This window comes from Colletes gigas, unplaced genomic scaffold (assembly GCF_013123115.1).
Source record: "Colletes gigas isolate AHSC1104 unplaced genomic scaffold, ASM1312311v1 Colletes_gigas_Sc00006, whole genome shotgun sequence".
Taxonomy (NCBI): domain Eukaryota; kingdom Metazoa; phylum Arthropoda; class Insecta; order Hymenoptera; family Colletidae; genus Colletes; species Colletes gigas.
Genome location: NW_025106635.1, coordinates 3,324,484 through 3,340,462, shown reverse-complemented (window position 1 = coordinate 3,340,462; position 15,979 = coordinate 3,324,484). Strand labels below are relative to the sequence as shown.

At 43.5% G+C, this 15,979-nt stretch overlaps 1 protein-coding gene and 1 non-coding gene across 2 annotated transcripts in view; one reads left to right on the top strand and one right to left on the bottom strand.

Moving 5' to 3' along the window:
- The window catches only part of LOC122395785 (ankyrin repeat domain-containing protein 6), a 98,688-nt gene that overhangs the window by 20,368 nt on the left and 62,341 nt on the right, over positions 1-15,979 (bottom strand). The window lies entirely within an intron of this gene.
- On the top strand, positions 11,538-11,618 carry Trnal-caa. The gene is given in 2 exon segments: positions 11,538-11,575; positions 11,584-11,618. It is a non-coding gene; the product is annotated as a tRNA-Leu (tRNA).

The following is a 15,979-nucleotide window of genomic DNA, read 5'->3' as shown; positions in this document are numbered from 1 at the left end:
CCCCTGCGGAACACCTGGACACTGTTCAGCGAGCCGAGCTCGCGTAGGAGAAAAAGAAAGCACCCGTTGGTTATAAATTCCACGGTCGATTTTCCGCCATCGGAGCGGCCGTGCCTTCGGGACGTCGCGCGATGCGTTCGTTACGCGTAACATATGTATTTTCCCGGGCGGCTGTTTTATTCGGAACACCGTATCACGTGACGCCCGGCGATAGAAACACGTGGGACGCGGCCCAACGCGCCGGTAAGAAATGTAAATTTGTCCAAGTATCTCGCCGCCGGGCAGCGAGTTAAGGGAACCTCGGGGCGCCGTGGGCGCAACAATTTACTGCGGTAATTATTGCAAGTTATCGGGAATTGTACAAGAAACGTTTGCATGCCAGGAATTGACCATCTGCTGTTCCCATCGACACCGAGCATCCGGTCTGCGTTACAGTTCTTGCTCGAATAGTTTACGCGGCCCTCATTCCGCGAGAATCACGGCACGAAATTCTCTTGTTTCAAAGAACACCACGTATTACTGGTAAATCGAGTTTTAACGAATCCTGAAATCTGATAAAGGCATCAGATTGATCGGAAATAGACGCTCGATTCAGTAACTTCGAATCTATCATTGAGCGAAACCTCATCAAAAAGTGAGTGTCAGGGTTGGTGCATTAGTATGCTGGTAGTAGACTCAGGTAGCCCTTTAGGCTGTCGAGATCTCAGGGAGCTGGGGAGTCCAAAAGGTGTGGGTGATCGTGGAGGGTCTAGGAAATCTCGGTAATTCTGAGGGGGTCCGAGGGCCTCGAGAGTGTTGGAGGTCAAGGGTCCAGAGGTCTCGACGATGTTAGGGGTCGGGAGATTCCTAGTACTCCGGGAGGTCCCGGGAGATCCAAGATACGTCGGCGGTGTCAGGAGCTCTGACTTGGTTCGATAATTCAGGCTCGTCGATTTCAAATTCTACGTGTTCGATACTATATTTATCGTGACTCGTGTCGAGGATCTCGAGTTCAAAGTCTTTCGCTTCGTGTTAATCGACAGTCAAGTCAAATCATCGGTTCAGAACCATCACACTGTTAACCCCTTGACGTACGATTTAATTCCAAATAATTCTTCAAACGTACATTATTTAATTTTGTTTACATTTGTTGGTACAAGGAACGATCTCGAAAAAGAGTAGATTTATTTTACGAATACTTGGTGAATGTAAAAGTGTGTTGATTTTAATATATAAGATTCAATGACGAGTCAGACTCGTTGTTGTAAGACAAGGGGTTAATAACACTTTTCCAATTACATATATTAAAAATGAATTCGTCCTTAATACTAGACCTACCAAGTCGAACTGATCCATTCGTAATTTCTAATAAAATTTCTTTGGTACAAACAAATGCACTATAATTGTCGATAGTTCCAGCGTCAAGAAAGAACACGAACCGAAAGAGGTGCCGAATTCTAATTGAAATTCCAGTTCGCCGATGAATAAAACATATTAATACCAACGGTCTGATGCGAAACGTTTTTCGTCGGGATATCGCAACGATTTATCACGGCGGTAAATGAAAATCTAAATGCGGTTAGAGGACGGCCGGAGTCGCTGGATGCTAACGTCGGCAAGCAAAAAGTCCCGTGTACCGTAGCACGAAGCGAAGTGTCGGGCATGCTTGTTATGTGACAGGTTTACGCTGAAGAGTGCTGGCGACTGCACTTCCGCTGATCTAGTAATGATACTGCATGAACGCAGAAGCACCATAGAAGACACTTTGTCCGGTGCACTCGGGATTGCCAAGGTTGAAGCCATCAGCGTGTAACCGTAGCTGCTGCGGCAACGATGGCGTCGATTTTAAACTTCCAACTCGTAAAAAACCCTTTGTAATCTCGATAAGGAATCCACCCGTTATAAAAACCCGGGGAAGATATTTAAAATCTGATCGATCTTTGCTTTTTAGAAAGTCGCGAAAAAACGTTTTAACGAAGATTATCGTTCGTTCTACATCGATAACGCGTTCGAGTTCGGTCAGCACATCCAGAAGACGAACGACCACGTCGAGGAAAGTCTCTCCAGTCATCGTGCGGTTTCACAGCGGTTCTAAAGGCGACGTGCATTCGATTTTTTTCGCGGTACAGCTGTATACCACCGAGGCAGAAGTCCCTGGACACCTCCCCTCTGGTCATCATTCACGATTCTAACGGTGGCTGGGGAATCGTGAAAAGCTACAGTGACAACGACAGCTAACAACATTGTCGTAAAACGTGAATTCAATAACGTCAGATGGCTACTAAATTCGAGTTTCATAGAGGGAGGAAGCAAAACTGATTTACAAACGTTATTGTCTATCCGAGCCTTGTTCTGGCAAATTTAATTTCTAAAAACAACATAATTCACACAGACAACTATCTCCACAATTACCAAAATATCAAACGACATCTTTTGACTGCGAAACGTTTATCAAAAACTGTAACAACGAGACTCGTACAATATCTTCGTTCCCTCCGGCTTGTAATATTTATTATTAATTTATTTTCAATCGTGAATTGATCTAGCTCGGCCGTAAATTACCGAGGAATCTGACCGTCGCGATTACGTCGTGACTTCCTTGTCCGCGATTCGTAGATCCTCCGCGAATAAACGTGACTCATTTACCCCGCGAGACTCGCAAACATTCCATGATTAATTACCGCGCGCGGGATTTCAATCATCCACGCGTGCCTGCAATAAATGCAATCCAACCTGTCCTCGCGTCGGACATTATCCTATCGCGAGGGTTTAGTCCCGTCTCCTTTGAAGAGTCGCGCACCAAAATGGCAACCAGTTGTAAAGACGACGCCGTACACGACCGGGGAAAGTAAGTAATGATACTTTCTATGATTCCTGTTGCCGCGTATGTCGCCATTGTTGGTGGTATTCCATTATCGCGATTGTCGCTATCGGTATTCGAGAATTTTACGAAACTGCTTTTGTAGAAAATTATAGATGATTTCTTCGATTCATCGTCAAATATTATTAATCAATTCCCAATGTCGCTGGTTCGTATTTTATAATATACTGAGTATTGAGCAGATTAATTTAAATTTAGAAACGTTAAAGAATGTGTGCACAGTCTCATAGACCCATAAGTAAAAACGATAAACCCCTTGTCGCTCACAAACGAAGCGAAAGTAGCCTTGTATCAATCGTCACTGATCTCGATCTTCTCATCCATCATTTCGTGTTTCCAACAAGAGGCGTTTGCTGTCGTATCATCCGATGATGCAGGCGAACCAACTACCGCATGAAATCACCTGGAACGACGTCCGAGCGGGGAACGAGATAAAACGAAGTAGAAACTTCAATCTACTTTGGACAACCACCGCGATGATTAATCGTCCCTTCGCGTCCGCTGCGGTTTTCTAGAAGTTTTTCGTCAATTTTACAATCGGATTTGCACACGTGTCGCACGAAGTATCGCATTGCAATAAAAACGTGCAACAAAAATACTACGGTACGTTAAAAATTATTTTACATCAAACCTTTTACGTTTCGAGGAGGTTTTTGACACGCGATGATCTAGATTCGTATTTCCTTAGTTGGACAACGTAAAAAGAATTCTTCCCGTCGATTATAAATGCTTTAACCACGAGCAATTCAATTGACATAACTGAGATAACACAGTGGACAGCATCCTTCGAATAACTCCAATCGCTTATCACGCTGATCTAATCGAGCATCAACATAATTGACGTGCAATTTACAGGTTGGCGCAAGTTGAGCATATTCGGTGCCAATCAAAGCGATAACGCATCGCTGATAAATACCGCGTGACCCTCAGATGGCAAACGATAAATTGCGATGGTTTGATAACGTTCGATGAATATCAAAATGTTTCACTATACATACACGTATACGTTTCAAATATTTAAAAATGAACACGTAACTTGTATGATTTAATGTATCGTTTACTTGTACTATTTATGGAATGTAAGATATTTATAAACGTACAAGGAAGAGATTCTTTCGAACGACGACTTTTCCGCAACGATAACGATGCAAAAAGATAAAAGGAACCTTCATTCTTACGGCAGATTCAATTAATTCAAGCGTCGCGCGGAGGCATCCACCGTATCAAAATGTCTACGAAGTATTTAATTTATGCAGCGTTGACCGGTTCTGTCTTTCACTATAATTCTTCTCGAGCATTCATTATTGACACACTTTCGCGAAATGCAGACGTTATTACACGCGTTATCGACTACCGAAGACGCACCGAAATAAAAAATTAAAGCGGATGCAAATTATACGATCGCAAAGTGCTGCGTTTCGATCGATCTCCCAGCAACTACACGCGCCTTTCCCAACGTACGCACGCATAATTACAAACGCTTACTGTACTGCACGTATGGAGAAAATAACTTTATCGAGCGAAACAACTGTTAATATTCCCCCCAAAAAAAGTTCGACGAAATTTCTGCTTCATTTTTTCGCTCGAGAAAGTTTCCTGAGGTTTCACGTTCGAAAATATATTGAAACGCAGTGTCGCAACGAACAACACATTTTATGCTAGAATGTACGTTTAGTGATTCTTGCTTTAATTGGTCTCGAATCGGAGTAGTGAAAGGTATCTATGATTTTAGTTATAGTATACATTAAAGAGATTGCAACGATAAAATAGGTACAATTACGACAGTTACGCTTTTTATACTCTCTGATCAAAAGTTTTCACCGAACACTTGCTACAGACTTTCTAGACACTTGCTAAGCTAGCTTTCTAGCAAAAGGTACAACCACCTTATCAGTCGACGCCATTTACGTTCGAGCAAGAGTACAAGTCCACGAAAGCACCATTTCACGAGCCTTTATTCAGCGATCTTGACAAAGACAAACAACATGACACTTTGAAGATATCTGTTGCATTGAAAATTATTTTATAAAGCTGCTGTTGAAACGAAAAATTATCCTCGTACTCTAGAATAAGGTGCAAAAATTTGCATAAAGATATCTATAATAATTTTTGAGAAATAGATACGTATATGTGGGTGATCTGAACTAGCACGAACGAAGGGTTACTAAGTTCTATCGATAGATCGTGGAAATTTCAAATAATTCCGATAATCGTCTAGGTATGCAAGGTCGAAGAAAGGTGGATATTTAAAATTCTGAGTCATGGGTGCCCCCTTAAGAGGATTATCGTTCGTAGGTGCACGAGGAAGCGGTGCGTGCGTCGAGCGGATCGTCCACTAAGTAGCCTTTTCGCATGTTGATTACGCGACGAGCACACGGCATTACCATAACTCGATGCCGGTCTTCGAGGACCGTCAACCGTAACCGCGGCTTAACGGGTGCTGTTCCCGTTAGAAGATGGTAGCCGCCTGGACGTCCTCCGCGTCCCGATCACTATTTCTTCGCGGCGACGAATTAAATGCTGGAACACGGGTATAACGAGCGCCAGCCACCTTCGATGGGGTTCACGCTGACAGTGGGTATCGCCGTGGAAAGACTTCATAGAGCGGTTCGAGCGTTACGTATGGCGGTGCCTCCTTTGATTGTTCTTCCGGTGATATGTAAATGGGGGACGGTAATGTAGGCGCGGCGGCCATTTCTGAACGCCGGGGTTTAGGGAAAGGCATCTGTCGACGACCTGGATAGCTCAATTGGTTAGAGCGGTCCGACGAACGGAGAGATCCGGGTTCGGAATCTTTATCTGGCGAACCGATCGACCGATTCTTTCTCTTCCCCCGCCGGTAACTATTTAGCGGATCAGGAAGCAGAAACACCGCCGATCGAACCTCGCCTTTGGTATCTACAACGATCGATCAACCTACGAGATGACTGGCCTTTTACCGAAGGAGAGCTGTCTGGTATTTTGAAACCGAAAAAGGAGGGTTCTTGTTTAATTCTATTATAGCGAGGCGCGGAGATGCTATTTATTTAACTACGAGCCATATTTCAATTTCGAAACTGTCTAATAACGCCTATTCAAAGTACTGAAACTTTAGAAGCGTGCAGTTCCGAAACTACTAAGGCTATATTAATTTTTGAGCCACCGTTGGCAGCGACAAAGCCTCCCCTTTAAAATGGCTGTTGAATTTTGTCGATCCGACTTTCCGTTCTCGAGATATCGCAATTTATGTAAAAGGTAATTTTTTTAATTCGACTACGATCTCGCTCAGCGCCTTAGAAAGGCCTATTAACGCGTATTAAAAATCATAAAACTTTAGACCCGTGCAGTTCCGAAACGATTGGAGCTATATTAATTTTTGAGGTATCGTTAGAAGCGGTGAACCTTCCCCTTTAAAATGGCTGTTGAATTTTGTCGATCCGACTTTCCGTTCTCGAGATATCGCAATTTATGTAAAAGGTAATTTTTCTTAATTCGACTATCGCTGTCTCCGTCTGACGCGTCGCGTCGGACCTCCTTGTCGCACGTTGACCTACTAACCGAGTGACGTCATGTTTACTATTTACTACGTGCACGTGCAGTCAATGGCGCCACGATGTAAACAAAGAAACGTAAACAAACTTCGGACCCTTATATCTCCGAAACTAGCCACCGCATCGACTTGAAATTAAAATCGCTATATCTCCGGAACTAATAGAGCTATCGACTCGTACAAACGCTCATTTTAAAGGGCGTTTCATCCCCTATCCGATGACTATACTAACTACTATAATTTATGCTATCTTCTATGTTTATTTTGAGATTTACTGTGACGTTACACACCAAACTTGTTCAATCGTAAAAAATGCGTAAAAATATCGTTTGTTTTGTACCTATAAAGGTCCAGCATCTCAAGTTTCGATCGCGCGGAGCAATTCCCGCATACTAATCGTGGAAGGCAGCGCCGTATGCTCTGTTTATACGTTTCAGCAAGGCCAAACTTGTTTTACACATTTCTGGAACGTCGTGGCGCTTAACGGGTGCTGGTATCGTAGATCCAAAGCTGGCAGAATCACCGGCCGGCAGGCTTAATCGGACATCTCTGTTAATTGCACGCGATCGAAAATGGTAACGAACCGAATCCTCCGACAAGAACGCGCGTAGGCCGTGCACGTAATAACTCTATCTCTCACGCGATTCATTGATGGGAACAGAATCATGCATAGTCGTAAGCGCCGGGCGATGTCCCACATTCTAACGAGAAAAACGAACAACCACGGGGTCGCCCATTTATCACGCTTACTTTTAGTTTCAAGTGCACGATAACGGTTCTGATTAACGATCGCGCATCGAACACGAAAGACTTTACGCTGGGACGCGAGTATCTTCCAGCGTTTCTTTCCGCGACTTCCGACGGCAGAATTAATAGTTTCGAACCGTATTGGTAGCGTGAGAATATCGCGAGGAAAGTTTAAATCGTCATAGCCGGCAAATGAATTTAAAACATCGCCACAGGATATCCGCAAAAGTACTCGAAACGGACAACCAACTATTTTATGTATTTATCGAACCCATTTGTACGACCCGATTTTCTGTAATACCTTACTAATTCCAAGTTACTTTGGCAATTTTGAATAATCAGTCTCGCGTGTTTCCTTTTCTGCTCGATGAGCGAAAATTAATTCTGGACGCGAATAGGAAAATACCAAAAGCGAGAAAGAAGCGGCTCGTTCTCAAGTGGGAGCACAATTTGAAAGAGTAATTACTCTGGAATTATAAAGACCTCGCCGGCAGGTTTTAATCGTGGTTTTAATTACTTCATCCACCATGCTGCGCGAGTCTGTTTTGCCTGTTTTTGCTGTCCTCGGAATTGTGATTTGACGCGTTGTTCATCTCGAACTTTTATAGACTATGTGGTCGAGTCGAATTTGCTAAACATCGTACGGCGCATTAATACGTTTAAACGTTACTACATTAATTGCTTTCGTTTCTATATTTACGATTCTAACATGCAAGAGAGACTAGTATAATACATCCGTCTTCGTGAGACCAAATAATTAACGAAACGCAATTTTTCAGGCCACGAATAATTTCAGGAATTAATGCATCATTAATTTAATTTATACATCCTTATTTGCGACACCATGGTTAATTTCACCAGCTCTGTATCGAGAGTCAGAGCACAGTTACAAAACGTCGAACACGTCAACGCGTCAAAGTAAAAATAAAAATCGCTGGTTTATTGCTTCGTAAAACGTCGCGATCGGGGTAAAATGGCATCGAATGCACGTAAAGGAGGACGCGGGTACACGCATAAAATGGATAGTCAATTTGACGCACTCCATCCAATTACTCGAATCCCCTCGATTACCAAGCGCGATTTTTAACCACGTGGAAGGATTCAATTTACGATCCGTGGATCTCCACCCTGGTGGATGTCGGCTCCCAAGGCTAATAGAAGCGTGCATCTCATCTCGTGATCAGAGTTGCTTGATTAGCGGTGTCTTTACAACGGAACATCCGCGAGAATCGCTACTTACGGCGAGGCGCGCACGGTCGCCCCTTTGATTGCGAAAGGTCAATCGTAATGTCAACGATTTACTCTCACCACGGTCGGATTAAACGGTTACACGCAAACCGAGAGGTAAGATTTTCTAAGGGGGGAGGGAAGTTTATTCGCGATTTGCATGCTAACGAACAACCGCCGGCCAACCTCAGCCCGGAAATTTAACTTCTCTCCCCTCGTTAGATTTCATTATCGACAACGCGCGCGCTGACTTCGAGCATCGACACATTGACGCACTGCCGTAATCTCGGGGGGCCAAACACCTGGCGATTTGTCGTTGGCGAACGTTTAACGGTAAGGAGCTAGTAGCCATAAGCGCCTCGGATTACGAAGTGATAATGGACGAAAGAAGTTAAGAACATGGTTAAAGCAACGACTCGAGTCTTCAACTACGACTGGCTGAATAAATTCAATACCATTTGTAACCCTTAAATGGATTATTACCCCTCCACGAGTTTAAACTAATAATTATTTGAAATGTAATCCTTTATTCATTATTTTTTAAACGTTATGTAAAATGATTCAGTCGAGACTGAGAGTCCGCTTAAACGTTTCTTCGATGGATTGCGTAACGGCAAGAAAAGAATTTTCTGCCCATTGGAAAACCCATTAACGCATTGTTTATCGCGGTGCTTGGGCCGGGTATTATATGGACTGCGAGGACCGTGGAATGATAAACAATGATTAAGCGCATAATAACTGTCAGAGGAAGAGGCCTCGTCGAGATCAAGGAAGTGACTAGCACGCACGTGAACTCGCGTCAAGTGTCCGGTGCATTTGATGCACGCGTGCATTTTGTGCCAGGGGAGCAACGTAGCTCCTTTAGATTCTAAAGCCCTGTCCACACACAGCCACAGCGGGGGCTTTGTTTGCGCCAGGTATCCCTCCCCATTCACCGACGAATTCGCCACTTAAAATAACAGCAACGTAGCGCTTTGATATTGAAAATAAACACCGCGAGGAAACCGAACAAGAATTCCCTACGCCCCTCGCATAAATTCCTTTCCTTCTCGCCTCTGCTACTCTATTCGCTCAAACGTTTCGCGGTGCTCAGTCTTCTGAATTTTCTGTCGATTCGTGAAAGCAATTTAGAATTTTATAATTCTGCTAGATATAATTAAAATAAGACAAATAAATAACACTATGTAAACAATGTAAAAATAAACTCTATTCGCTTAAACGTTTCGTTGTATTGAGTTTCCTGAATTTTCAGTCAAACGAAGAAAAACTGAAAATGAAAGCAATTTAGTGATCATATTCTGTGTATTGCACGATTGAATATTGATATTCTCGAGCTTAATAAATTTTAGGTTCTGGGGCTGGAGCGCGTCCCCGTGCTTTTGATAGAATATTTATGACGTGCGCCGTCGCGCGTGTTGATCTTATCAGAGTAGTGTGAAGCGTCTTTAAGAGAGGCAGAGATAGATAGAAAGGCGGAGAAGAAGTTGGAGTTAATGCAAGCCGGGTCACGACGGCCGACCGGGATCACAAGTTCGTCGTCGTCGCCGTCTTCGTGGTTGCATTAACATTGCTGGCACCGTCATGGTTCACCGTGAAGACATTATCGAGCCGGAGGCTATTACTTTCGGTGTCGTTTATTCTCGTATTGTTTCCCGTGGAAGCCTCCGCTGCGTCTTCAGGCCTTAATAATTCCTTTTCCACTCGAAATTTAATTATCGATATTAATCAAAATACGACCGAGGTAATTTTGTAATTTTTAAAGTAAATCGAATTAAATTTACAGATCGAGATTTCATTGAATATTCTCAGTAAATACACTGAAATATTTCCGTTAGAGGAACAGTTGGCCGAAAGAACGGTTCGCTGTTGCTTCGAGCTTTTATTTTTTTTCTTTCGAACCGCGAAGAAACTAGAAACCAGTTCCTTTGCATCCAGTCGAATGCACCATCGCCGCGGTAAACTGATACAGATTTATCTCGACCGATGCTCCTACTATTATTCGTATTACCTGGCTGACGCTCGGTCTGATAACGAGGTAATTGGCGACTGCTTGGCGCTGAAGATTAGAATCGTCACTCGAGGTGGAACGTCCCTTGAAATTCGCGAAACCTTGTTCCACTTTAGACAATGCCTACGATAGCCAACGACCAGGGTTACCACACCGGGCTGGAATTTATATTGAAATCGAGTTCGTACCGTGCGATGTATCAGGCGACCAGGGAGACGTGATGGTTTTCACCGTGAAACGAGAACCGTCGATCGAAAGTCAAAGTGAGATTTCTACGCCGTTGGAAATCGATCTCACCGCGGTTGCGTGTCGACACGTTCGACCACGGGTTAGCAGCTCTTATCAGCACGGACTAGCCTGATAACGAAGTAACGAACACCTGGCAAGTGGCACGGACAGATCAAACGGACTGATAATTGGCCAATTGTTGACGATTGTTGGGCCCGAACAGAGAGATTTATCGCGCTGATAACGAAATAATTGACAACCCGTGGGTCCTACTGGCAGAGTTACGGTAGCCTGGCGAGGCGCATAATACGACCAAGGGGAAGGTATACAGATTCTTCCTACCGGATAACGCATCTGCATGCCGGATTAAGGCCGAGGCAGACTCCAGGAACCGCGGACGAAACGTTCTGTGAGGTCGAAACCAGTTTCAGCGTATCCGTTTAGACGGATCTAGTCGCACAACAGCATAATGCAGATTCATCTCGGCGTATATTCTTACCTACCCCCCTCTCCCCGTCCCTCCCGTACCTGGTCTGATAACAACGTAATTGACAAGTGGTTAGATCGTACAATTACGCGTCATTACACACGATTTCTTACAGATACGCGAAAATGATCTGGTAAATCGACTCCAATGAAATTTCTTCATCCTTCTTCCTTTTTTCATCGACGCCGTTTTATCATTTTCTTTACTACAGTTTCCAACGATTATACCAAACTCAAAATAGATAAGATTTTAATAGAGGAATGCGATATAAAACTGATTTAAAAAAGTGTATTTATGTTTTATATTATGCTTCATTCCATTTAAGGTGAATTGTTATCGTCATTGTATGATATAAACGCTTAGGTTGATATTTCTATCAACGACGCTTATCTTCAGAGCTATATATAGCGCACTGGCTTACAAGTTTCAAATGAAGTATTGCAAAGACAATGTCAGGATGGCCGAGCGGTCTAAGGCGCCAGACTCAAGGTTTACCTCTCTGAGGGCGTGGGTTCGAATCCCACTTCTGACAAACTTTTTTTACATTTTTACATTCGTATTATACTTTTTTCAAAATAAATTACCTGTCATTTCTCTTGAAAAACTACACACGGAACGCAAACTGCTTTGTTCCTAGGTTCGAATCCCACTTCCGACAAACTTTTTTTTTCTCCTTTTTTTTTTAATTTTTCATTAATGATAAAATCCTACATTATGTTTTCACTGAACGTAAACTATTAATTCCCCAAATAATATTCATCGAACTCGAATGATCTGAACCTTCGAGTTGTTGGATTCTTCTTTCGAATTCGGGATCAAATAATTGTCGCAATATTTGACTCAGCTTATCGTCTTTATCGTCGCGAAACCAGACAAGAATTATCACTGACCATGGTAAACGTGACGTTTGACTGATAAATATAGGAGCTACGCTTAGCTCGTGCGAATTTCCATTCAAAACGACAGGATTTCCTCGCGATAAGCGTGGGTTTCGAGCATGTCACCTTGCTCGAAGGTAAAGTGGACTACAGCGATGGAAAGCTACGTTCCCTCCGCGAAACCCGTTAAAGGAAAGGAAGAAGAAGAAAACGTTTCATTAAGTTATTCATTTTGCGTATTCCCCGTCTACTTTCGCTGGAACAGCCAAGACTGGTTTGCCAGACAATTTTCTAGAGTCCCTGCTCTATAAGGCGAAATATACATCCGTAAAACAATTTTCTATATCGCAGGATTGGACAACGCGAGGTTGGGAAGCACTGTTCCTAGCCCAATGGAACTCGTTTTCCTTCCAAGACAGTTCCAACAGTACGCGTTTCGCGAAATTAATCGTCGAATCTGTATTTATTTTTGCCGTTTTCACACCTCTCCCGTTCCAAGTTTCGATCTGTTAGCCGCACGTAACACGGCGGATCGAGTCATTAAGGCTTTTCGAAACGATACTCAGGGACGAGCGCGAACCGGTGTACGTTTCCTCGGTATTCCACGATGCTACCCCTGATTCAAGCGTAAAGTAATTTATCGCGGGTTCTAAGAGGCCGCCGATTTACAACCAAAAAGAGAATCGACGTCAGAAGCTGCCAGCAGCCTCGCCATTATCTCGCAAACGCTATAAGACTGGCGCACCGGAGCCCCGCAGGATTTCCGGCCTGATAAGTGGGCATCATCTGTGAAAATGATCCTGCTTTAAATATACATTCTTCTGCGCCCCGTAATGCGCGACGATGCATTTAGAAACTCTAAAACGACTGTTGGGACGAACGATCGCTCGGACACTTTACATCGAACCATTTCGTGATAAATATAATCTAAACGAGCACGGTTCATTTTTAACGAACGTTTTTATCCTTAATTTGTATCCTGTTTGTCTCGTATCGATATATGTATCAGTAATTAAATTTGACAGAAATTACTCCGAGGGATTCGACGTCTTCCAGTTTATGAACGTTGACGAAAAAATGGCTTCGCGTCGGGAATACCTTTTGTCCGTGCGACCAAGGCGCGGCTCGTTTCCTTTCTGTATGAATAATTCCCCGAAGACACGCGGAAAGAGCGGAATGTATCATTGTCATACCGTACGAGCTTTTAAAAGAAGTACGACGAGTTTAAAATGAAGTTTCGCAGCCACGGAAGTGCGCTCTAACATTCAATTAACTGTCGACAGGATACGAAGTACCTCGTGACAAATACACGATTTCAACCCACGATATATCGCGATCGATACACCATGAATTTTTCCACGGAATTTTCGACACGAATGGATAGAAATATAGAATTGAATCGCTATATTTTATAGAGTTTGTTCACCTCGCGCCATGGACAGCTAGAGTCGACGTAGAACGCATAACATCTTTGCATACGCTGCATGGCTGCATTCTAGTTGCAGCCCGAAGCTGAAGATTCGCTCATCCGTTTGATCGCGAAGAACGGAGATCTCGACATTCCACGTCGGTCACGGTGCAGGGAAATATTTTTTTTCCACGCTTCCTCGCGGTGTAAATTTACGCAAAAGCGTTCCGCGTACACTTTCACGGATCCCGAACGAATCGAGTGAATTAAACAGCCGCGGGTGAAATCCCAACGTTATGATTGAAACGACGATCTCGTGGATTATCGGTATATACACACGGTTCGTTCGAGCAAACAGATCTGTCTTTAAAGGAAGTCAATTTCTGAAGAAATTATTTTATTTACTAACAAAATATAAAATATTACGGAGATCCACGATTTCTTGTAACCGTAGAATTCACCCTGAGAATCTCTCGTGGGATGTTTTGCCCCAGCAATTTGTAACTCGTTCGTATCGCGTCGTGTTTCATTCTCCGACCTTTGCACGACCGTTCCCGGTCACAAATGTCAAGAGACACGAAAATGCTAACGAAGTTGACGCGGTTCGAAAGATCGTGGAACACGCTTTTCCCATATAAAGCACGCGGAGAAATCTGGGCCGCAGCGGCGTAAAATAACACCGCTTCGCGGAGACAAACGTGAAATACGTGTCAAGTTAATTGGATAAAAGTACAACGCGACTTTGCCGCATCGAGTATCGACGTGGTCGGACACGGTTTTTCCGCGAACGACGATTTCTCTAGATCGTGTAGCTACCGATGGAAGATTGATAACATGATTACGTCCACTGTTCTCTCCTTTGAAAAGGTCTCTGCACGTCATACGTCTACCTCTAAATTCTCGATTTAAGCAAAACTTACTTTCATACACGTGTTTAAAATTGTTAGTTGAAATTTTTAAATACAAAATTTGTAATTACTCTGTCTGCACCACTATATACAGTACATAGTTTAAAATTTTGCCCTTCTATGCTTGGCCAATAATTCTAGTATTTTGAATAAAGTTAACGAACAAGGATAACATTAATTTCGTGTCAATCTTTTTGTCCCTGCAGTATGGACGGGAGAAGATCTACGTGGCTCGTTGCAGAGGTCGGGATCAAATTGTCCACCGCGCAAAAAGGCGTTCGTTTTATCGAACGCTTTTTACCGTTACACTTTCACGGCTAATTATCGCGCTTGTAATACCGCCGTGCGTCGCGACGTTGTTTTTCGCGACGGCGCGTCTCACTTTCGCCTTGGGAATCGTCACCGGGCGAACGTTGCAAATAAATTGCAATCAGAGCGATCCATTCGCGAAAACCAGTCCGTCATGATGTATAGGCAAAAATAAGGAGATATTGAATCCGTCCCTGGTCGCGCTGGGACTTGTTTTCAATTATCATCTTATGGTATCGAGCGACTTTTACGAGGAATTAAGTTTCATCGCATGATTCTCATAAATGCATATCCTAGTCCACGTCACCGATACAGAAGCTTGTGAAATACGATATCGATTTTTGGATCGTATAACCATTTAATTAGAACGTTTTCACCGCGTCGATGACGATCTTATTCAGATCGTTTAACCGTGCATAGAATAACGAATTCCTACAAGTTGCTCACGCTTTCGTCGCTAGATCGGTTCCCTGAGGATTTACGAGCCACCCCCGTAAGATCCGACCGAACTTTTTCGAACCAACGATTCGTGGGTCGTAAAATAGTCTCGTAGAGCCTCTCTAATCCTCTTGGTGTTCATAATGACGCGCGTGTCTTCGATGCGAGCATTCCGGACGCCTAGACGGGCCCGATTTAATGACGCTCGTATAATAAGCTAGAGATATGGCGCGCCAACTGGCACCTCGTCTGCTCCCACGCCATTGTCGGAGTTGTGGGTGGCTTCGGGACACTCTAGTGCTCTTAATTCGACCGGTTTTATCAGACACCCGTGTTGGTTGACAAGGTCCCCGTGGACATTTCCGAGATTCCTCTTTCCCATCGATAACCGAGGAAGAGGCCCCATAAGATAGCCTCGTTATTACTATGTATTAATACAAATGTATACCGAGCGTATTCTAAAACGTGGGATCTGTTTCAACGGGCGATCGAAGATACAAAAACAATGAAACGAGCTCGTACGAACTATGTGCCGCGTCTGACCCCGTTCTCGTGTCATAATAGACATTTTTTCTACTCTGATAATTCGTTAGGAACTAAGCTAGTGTAACTGAGTCCACTAAACTGTTTCTGTACAATATTAAATAACTCATTTCAGTATTACAAAAATATCGCGTATGTTTATCTGCGTTGAACAGAGAGAAACAACACTATAGGGAAGATGAAAACCACGAGGCTTTCGATTTGTTTTGTAAAGAAATAAAATTGGTTTTACTTTGTTTAAAAAGAAGGTGGCGGGCGGTGGGGTTGATTACTGGGGTTGGTTACAAGAGGTAGCTGGATTTGGAGCTGTCTGTGATGGAAGATCCTTTCCCAGGCGTGTCGAAGCCTTTTGACGAGTCCTTTCCTGTCCTTAGATGTTGATGTTTACACTAAGACGGATACGTAGCGA